Source organism: Thamnophis sirtalis, unplaced genomic scaffold, assembly GCF_051295495.1.
Source record: "Thamnophis sirtalis isolate CommonGarterSnake01/CBP01778 unplaced genomic scaffold, rThaSir2_p1.2 scaffold_6, whole genome shotgun sequence".
NCBI lineage: Eukaryota > Metazoa > Chordata > Lepidosauria > Squamata > Natricidae > Thamnophis > Thamnophis sirtalis.
In genome coordinates, this window is record NW_028261386.1 from 75,087,819 (window position 1) to 75,097,474 (window position 9,656).

Here is a 9,656-nt window from a genome sequence, read left to right on the forward strand (position 1 = left end):
GGAGTACTATGTCAAATCTTCAAGCTCTTTGGAGAAAAGGCAGATGATATAGAAAGACAGACAGAGATTTCCAGACAAAGTAGAGCTCTTGGTTATGATCCCCAAAAGCTCTATAAAAAGCAGTGCTTTGGAAATATATTTTGCTTGGAATATCATCTTTTCATATGCATGTTGAATTACCCATTATTAATCTTATGACAGTGGAGATTTTTCCTTTAGGTTTGATGGATAAGCAGCTGGATAAAAAAAACATGGGACTTTCTTTTTATATATGATAATTACAGCGAGACTTTTGCATGCAAGGAGATAGAAAGACTCACAATGGGATTGGTGAAATTAATGGAATTGACCGAGATGGCAAAATTAGCTTAACTTGATTAAAGAAAAGATTTTGTCTAGCTTTGTTTCTAAGTAGAAATCACTATTGGTAGAAACAAACAAAAATGTTATATTATGTGGAGGGGGTTTCATGATTAGAATTGTTTATTGCTATAGAAATACTGGGTAATATTGAATTTTAGATCAAAATATTAATGCATTTGATATCTATAACTGCACTGAAGAAAGTTGCAAGTTCTCTTCTTCTGTTTTATTTTTTCCCTTATTTCTTTGCATGTCTCCCTCCCCTGTTGTTTCCTTTTAATTTTTCCTTTATATTTTATATGTAATAAAGCATGTTTTAAAATATCATTAATCTTATAATAAAGTTTGTATGTCTTTAAAAATAATGATATTATATAATAATGATAATATAAGAAATTGGCAGATTTGGTTCAATACTCATCACAAATGCATTTGTCATACCTCCGGAGACTGACTCTGATATGGAAGACAAACAGCTGACAGACAATGGCTCCATTGGCTTTGGAGGAAACTGAGGAAGGGCAGAGCAGGGGAGAGGTAGAACAAGGGAGAGGGGGTTCAGATGAAGACCAAGGCCCATCCCCTCCTCATCCTAGAGAGCACAGGGAAGAATGCAGAAGAGAGCAATGGGTTTGCGTGGCTTACAAGGAAGGAAAGGGCCCCAATTCCCTTCACAAGGCACACCTGGGGATAGAGTTTAAAGGAGAGGCAGTTGGGCAGGTCGTTTGTCGGGAACAAATGCTGAGTTCACCTAGTGTAGAGTTGTGGCCTGCATTCCTCCTGACTGAAGTATTTACGACTTTCTGTGTGTATATCTCATCTTGCTAGAATTATCCTTCGCTCCTGGGACTCCATATCTTGCCCTGCTGGAGTGATTGATTGCAGTCGTTCTGCTTACAGCATTTGGGCTGCAGGTTTGTGGGGGAGCTTTTCTCCAGGCCAGAGAGTGAAAGGGACATTGGGAGCATAGTTGGTATCAATGAAGGGACTCATACTAGTTCTCTGGCTGTGCCACGCCCTGGGTCATCACAGCATTTTTAAAGACAAAAATAATGTATAGAGGGGAACCTTCCCCAATGTACCGTATCCCAAGATAACATCTCAGCAAACATGGTATCTCTCAATTTTTTTTAAAGGTCCAGCAACTTATCTTGTTCTCTCCCAATCAGGGAGACTTGTCAAAAATATTAGACTAAGGGCCACTCCAAATATCCTAAAACAGTGTAAAGCTATAGGGATCAGTTGGGTTATTCCATCTTTTTTTTAAGTACTTTATAATTTAATTAAACATGAAGCACTAAGACATTGCCCACCAACAATTAGCAGTGTTACAGATATGTACTTATTACATAACTATTAAACGTGGCGTTTAGCAGCTAACTTTCTTATTAGAAAGAGATTAAAAGCCTATTTGAGAGGCATCATTTTTAAATGTCACCATAGCAGTTTAAGTAGATTTCTCGCTGTGCTTAATGCCAATAGATTGCATTTAAAGTAATAACAAATAAGCTGTCAGCTACAGCACCCATCGTCAGGCTTGGAGGAGAATCCACATTCTGGTCGTTGCAAGGTTTTTCTACTCTCCTTCCGCTCCTCTTCATTAAGAGGCTTATTTTATCTTATACACATGGAGGAAAGATGTAAGATGTAAGTGCTGCTTATACCCTTAAAAAAATAAATAGTGGCTACAAAGTTTATGAATTTACTAATCTGGTCATTATATAGCTCTTAGTAGGAGCGTTGTGTTCTGGCTTCTTGATACTTTTAAATTTAAGCCAATTCCAATTACCTGTTCCATGTCTCCTCTTTCTTGGAGAAGAAAAGAAAAGAAAAATATTTCGGCCTTTCTTAAATTCTTTTTCTTTCTTTCTGCTTTTATTTCTTTATTAAATTTATATGCTACCCACCTCACTAGCTAAAGCAACTCTGGGTGGCTAATTTATACAATATGATTTGGAAAGCACTTGTAATGAAATCCAAAGGTATATCTTGTGCCAGACACTGATCCAGCTAAAGATTACATTGTTTGTAAACAAGCCTACTTATGTCTATAAATGTCCCCAACTGGACGATAACTCCCAGCAACAACTTAAGAAATACATTCTAGAAACACTATGTAATGCCGTGAAGAATGTTCAGCAGACTTGGATACCCTTGTGGTGAGAATATCACAGTTTAAGTTTCCCACATGGAATGCTTTCTTCGTGAAAAGCATTTTAAAAATGTTCCGTCTATCATATCTGGAACAGCTCACAAATAGGATCCAATGAGGTAAAGTAGGAAGATGAAAAACTGTAAAAAAAATGAATGCTGTGAACCATTTGAAAGTCATATATCCAGCAGAAAACCTACCTATCTCTCATCAGCTGTGAAGGCTGTAAATGTGCCAGGTTTAGCATATGCCTCACTGAAGTTGTGAGTCTGACATTTGCTTCTGGGCATTTTAAAGAGCAAACAGACTAAATTTTATGCTCCCCTAGTGGAAAAGCTATATATTTAAGCGTTATCATAATCACCTGCTTTTCCTAATGGTAAAATCTAGGTCCTGATGAGTTTTTGTTGCTCTTTTGTAGTGAGGCCCAGGGGAATTAGCATGTCTCCTGCTGGAGAGCACGTGATGCAGACAATCCAAAGTTTTAATGCCTCTCTCTAGTTGTCTCCTTAGCAGAAGAAATGGCAAGTAACAAATGAGGAATGTTGTCAGTTGGATTCCATACATTCTGTAAATGGGGATGGTCAACTCCTGGGGATGGTCAACTCCTATAAATCCTGCTCAGAAGCATTCTTAATAAGTCTTTTCAAATAACTAATAATTGTTTACTAAGATATAAACTAAGATATAAACTGAGCACATCCGGAGAACCAGTCTACAAAATGTCTACTGCTCCCACAGCAGATCTCCAAGGAGACTGGCAGAACATTCAGTGACTTAAAAAACCCTCTGACTCACTTCCTCCAATGACATCATCCTTAGTTAACAAAATAGGGAAAGCAGAGAAAGAGACCTGTTTGTTTACCAAAATATTTCACTGAGATCGTTTATAGTATGTGTAATTTTCTTAACAAAGAGATACTTGCCGACTTTTCTATTAAAGCAATCATCAATTGCTTTTCAGAACAGGTGTCCATTAAACATCTCCTGGCCAACAATGTACATTTATGAGGTCTTTTAAAACTCTCTACACTGATTGGTCATATGGAAAAGCACATTTTAGAAAGTGGTCTGTGGGCATGTTCTTCCTTCAGATAACAGCCCTGCCGTGTTTGAGAAATCTCCTCATTTAGCCAAGTAGAGTTCTGGACCTCTGTCCCAAAGGCCAAGCATGAATGCCTTGCTAATCTTAGAATGGCAGGAAATAAAGTGAGGAGGGTAATGGCAAAATAAACATCCTCCTTAGGATGAATTATTTTCTGCACACTTGGGCTCAAAGCATTATCATGTAGGAGAGAAAGATTTCTCAGCTAAAGCAAATTAACTTTAGTATACATTTATTAATTGATTTATATTATTCAGTTGGAAGCAAGGAGATGCTCTCCCCAAGTAGTGCGCCTGTGCTCAACCAATTCCATCCTACAACTAATTTTACCTGCTGCGCTAGTCTTTTAGTGCCACAACATGGCAAGCTGTGGTCTATCTGAACAGTATGTTTTGATCTATGAGGAGCAGGTAGTCAAGTATTTATGCCTCAAATTTTAAAGCACAGTGCAACAAAATCCTTTCTCTCAAATACGTCTTTATTGTTTGGGCATTCTAGATAATCCCAATGATAGGCCAATCTGAAACTGGATCGCTGTGTCTAAGGGAAATGCTCGTGAAGGGTTACAAAGGCAGGGATGTGGTTTAAGGGGCCAGCAGTAAGGAAACAAGGGAACAATAATTCCAGCAAAGGAAGCAGAGCTGGCTCTTGGGCTTGTTTATTGTTTCAAAGTTGATGTGTTGTCTCTCATGTACTATCTCCTTTCCCCCAGTCTCCACCCCATTAATTATACAAGGGAAGTTCTGCTTCCTGTGTGGACCTCCTGGGTATTCTTCTATTGTTCACACAGTTGACACCAAAATTGTAAAAGAGGCTGTTCATTTAAACATCTGTAAGAAAAGTGCCAGAGATTTCACTATTCAAGCATTATGATTAGAACAGCAAATAACAATATAAACACAAGTAGATTTCTACCCTTTTGTTGTTGTCTTCTTGAGCCCCATTGAGAACATGGATATGTTCTCTTGGCAACAGCAATAAGAAAGGTTCTCATTCTTGCTTTCTTCAGGATGGCTTTTGGATTTCCCAGTTTAACTTACAGCCCAAGTATTTTATAATGGTTTCTATCCAAGCCCAGTTCAGCTCAGTTTCCAACCTCAGATGAGGTCAGTCAAGTACTGTCAAATCCTTGGAATTATAGTAATTATTATGATATATTAATTTGCTATCCTATCCTGCATGTCTCCTTGTGGTCCCCCCCCCCCCCGCAACAACCAGTTGAAGTAATGGAGCTGACATACAATGACTGCCCAGAGAGTTTCTGTGGCTGAAAGTAGATTTGAATCTAGGCCTCCTGTCTTAGTCCACTGCTTTAATCCTTAACTATAACAAAAAGAGCCCAAGAAGTAATTTGGTCTACAGTTTCTAATAATACTCCTAATATTACTACTATTTATAGAGACTGATTCATTCTGAACTAGTCAAACTGTAAAGGATTTAGGAATGATGGAAGATTTCAAGCAATCATAATCACATGCGGGAAGAAACATGCATAAACAAACAGTAAAATGGTCTTATAAAGTTTTCAGCTAACAATTGTTGCTGTTCCCAAAGAAAACAGGAATCCATTTTAAAGTATAGCAAGACAGTTATTCAAATGTTTAGGGAGAATAACCTCATTGTTCATACATGTGTTGGGATGATAATATTTAAGAATCATTGAACAAGATAAAAAAAATCATCTCTATATTGACAATGTTGAGGTGTTTGACTCTGTAATATATAAGCAATAGCATCAAAATGAAGAAAGCTATACATTTCCTTCAATCTATTTCCTGCTTGATATTACCTCCAAAGAAGAAATATCATAATGCTACTTTTAGTCACTGCTATTTTACTTATTCATGCGTAGCACACAAATTATTCGTCAGCATTTGTCAGTATTTAAGATTATCTTTCACAAAGGTGAGAAAATGGAGACTACAAGATCAATGTATTCTTGCTTACCTATGTATCTATAAAAGTATTTTTTTAGAGATTAAAATTAAAATTAAAATTTCTTGGCTTTTTATGGCAGAGGTAAGAGGCATTTAAGAGACATTTATGGCAAGAGGCAAGAGAGATTTAAGATGTTTTTGATCTGATTCAGCAAATATTTTTTTACATTTTGGTTTATTTTATTTCTTTATTTTTACATTCTCCAATTTTGGAAGCTACCATCTCCATTTTAGATTTATTTCTCATTCTCCAGAACCATCATTACATCAAGTTCTGGTTTTGCCCTCAGCACTATAGATAATATTCTGTGCCAAGTTAAATGGACACTAATAGGAAAACAGAGCACCTATCATTCTAACATCTATCACTTTTGGCCAACATGTTTAGGCTCTTCAATAGTTGTAGTCTAGTAGTTCACTATATTGGGAATCACAGGTTTCTCATTGCTGTTAGACCAGTGGTTCTCAACCTGTGGGTCGGGACCCCTTTGGGAGGTCGAACGACCCTTTCCCAGGGGTCGCCTAAGACCATCGGAAAACACATATTTTTGAAAAAATACGGAAAACATAAAATAATTTTATGGTTGGGGGTCACCACAACATGAGGAACTGTATTAAAGGGTTGCGGCATTAGGAAGGTTGAGACCCATTGTGTTCGACCCTTCCTAATTTTCCCATGTTCTCTTACCAGACAGTGGTGTCTGCTTAGTAGCCTTTTTTTGTAAGCCTACAATTTGTGGAAGTATACCTGTGTTACCAGAAAAAAAGGCTGAGAGAGGGGGGACCTCATTTTTTAGTATCTGTTTGCATTTCAGTTAATTCCTTACAATGAAGAACAAAGTCTTGATCCAAAGTTGGGAATCTAACACTTCAGTAAAAACATTACTAAAGGATCTAAAGTGGTTGAAAGCTGGTTTATTTAGTTTATACATAGGTGGGATCTTTAGTTTACACAGCTGCATCCTTCTTCCTTAGTGAAATTATATAGCCAAATATTTCCCAGGCATCCTGGGCCATGCTTGTGCACACATGACCCCTTCCTCCCCGCATCCAAGACATTCTATATTTTGCTACCTCTTAGTTCTCATGCAAAACAAAACAAAAACCTTCAATTACTTAAAATTTTATTTAGAATTCTATTGGACCTTTTAGCAGACAGCTACGAAGACATTTCCAATGTCCCCATTTTCTTCTTTCCTAACTCTTTTTAAATGTTTTTTCTGCATTTCTTGAACTCTCAGATATAATTTATTATCAGTATTTCTGAGAAAGAAACTATGTCTCTGCTTTGTTCAAGGTCCAGTTTTATTTTTTGCTATATAATAATAATAATTTAAATAACACTATCTGCCTACCCTAAGTATTTGGGAAGGAATCAATAGTGGACAGAAATGTCAAATGCAGTCTAAACATCTGGCCAATTGTGCAACCAACCACAATATTAATTTATTAAACTAGTATTCCACCCAACTCCTAATGACTCTAGTTGGCTATATAAATAGAGCTACAGATTGCCCTTAGCATATCCACCACAGTGGTGGGTTTCAAAAATTTTTAGAACCTCTTCTGTATGAGTGGCCTGCTTTGTGGGAGTGGCTTGCCAGCCATGTGACTGGGTGGGAGTGGCTTATCGGCCATGTGACTGGATGGGCCTGTCCAACTTGTAAAATGTGGTGAAACTCACTTAATGCTCTTGCTTAGCAACCAATATGTTGGCTCAGAAACTCTGGCATTTGAAGCACGCAAGTCTTAAAGCTGTCATGTTATAAGACCCTTGCACCCCTAACCCTTTAGAAAAAAACCCAGGGGTGTTCAAACTTGACAGCTTTAAGACTTGTGGACTTCAACTCCCAGAATTCCTCCTCCAGTCATGTTGGCTCAGGAACTCTGGCATTGAAGTGTGCAAGTCTTAAAGCTGTCAAGTTACAAGACTTTGCACCCCTAACCCTTTAGAAAAAAAACCCCAGGGGTGTTCAAACTTGACAGCTTTAAGACTTGTGGACTTCAACTCCCAGAATTCCTCCTCTCACTCTTCATCTTGATGATGTGTGGATGGGGGGGGAGCTGGAACCGGTTCTAAACGGCACTATAGATTTGTCGAACCTCTTCTATAGACGAAGTTAGAACTGGCAGAAACCTACCCCGATCCACCACTAGATAACAACAAAGAGGAATTTTTTGCTGATGTGTAGTAGTTCTCCAGATTTGTGCACCTCATATATGTAACCCCTAACTTTTGTTACTGCCCAGACTTACTCTAACTCTGAAGCTGAAAAATATGGATTTTTTGGGGGGGAAAGCTACATACAGTAGATTCTTACAGTACTTAACATATGTAGAATTATAAGCAGGATTAGGTAGAATAGTAGATGCACATCTTCGAATAAGCATCTGACGTGTGCTACAGAAAATATAAGTGATCTAACCATGTTTAGGGATGTGGTGGCTCAATGGCTAAAACGCTGAGCTTGTCGGTCAGAAAGGTTGGCAGTTTGAATCCCTAGTGTCACGTAACAGAGTGAGCTCCCGTTACTTGTCCCAGCTTCTGCCAACCTAGCAGTTTGACAAATGTAAAAATGCAGTAGAAAAATAGGGACCACCTTTGGTGTGAAGGTAACAATGTTCTGTGCGCCTTTCTCCATTCTATATTAGCCATACCATAGTCAGTCAATTAATGTTCTAGACATCCACATTTGTAACTATTTTAGGTGAAAAAAACAGGCTCTGAATATTGTAAGCTCAGAATGAAGACATACTAGTTTACTTATAGAAGTATTTTATTTATTTATTGCATTCATATTTTGTATCCTTTATCAAATCAGTATTTTAAATATATATGGCTATTTTCCCAAGAAGATTGCTTAAACAGAGTTCAAGTTGGTAACTGAATAATTGCAAAACATCTTTGGTTTCATTTTTGCCCACCCAGTATTGTCAACACAAAGCTATAGAAAGGAATTTTAGAATGTCAAGAATAATATCTTTTGGAGAACACTTAACTTGGCTCACCCAAACTGAGTATGAGAGGCTATTTGAGCACTTGGAGAGAGTTTGATTTTAAACAGATGTCCTCAGCCAAATAATTTAAAAAATGAACAAAAACAGATAATTGACAATTAGTGACAATTTCATATAATAATGGTGTTTAAATTGGAGCCACAGGAGAATATTTAACAGTGGTAACTATAAATAGAATATTCAATTGTCATAGTGGACCAGAGACTCGGAAATTAAAGCTAAGAGGCACTATAAACAGCAAATTTCTGGTCCACTATGAATATGCAGGAAGAACAAATGTCTTCATTTGTTCTTCCTGCATAGTCATAGTGGACCAAAAATCCAAATGAAAATCCCTGTTTAGTCATACAGCTCCTTGGTTAACAGAAGGATAATCCTAATCTTCAAATAAACCAACTGCAGAGGGTTACTAAGGCTAAAAATGAGAGACTACTGTATGTATGTTGTATTGATTTCTTCGGGAGGTGACATAGACTTTGTGTAGAATGAATGAATGAATGAATGAATGAATTAATTAATTAATTAATTAATTTGCTGGATTTTGTCAGCATGGTCTACAGAGCCTGAAAAAATGCAGCAAGCTTTCAAAACAAACCACTAAAGGATAGAATGAATGGGATCTATTTCAATTTGCTAGAATGAAGCGGCCTAGATAAATTTTGAGTATCCGTACCACGGCATCCTAATCTCATCCGCAAGATGTCATTTCTATAGCAAGTCCACATGACTTCATGATGTACTTTTTATTAAAGTATATTATGTAAGCATATTTACAGTCTATGTTGCAATGCACTTGAACCTGTGTAATGATGGAAGTGACATTAGTGACCAGGACCCAAGAGTTTCACATTTTCATTTACACCTACAATATTGTAGATTATCTGTAAAAACATATCAATCAGCCATCATATGTGGATATTAAATAAAGGGACTACATAAGGTTAAAGGGAAACAATAAATATTCAGGAATCTGAGGCCAACCAATGAGTTTTGCTATTTGGTTTCTATAATAAAATTAACCAAGAAAGTAAATGACCAGAAACAGAATGAAAATACTTTCAGAGTAAAAAGGAGGGTTTTT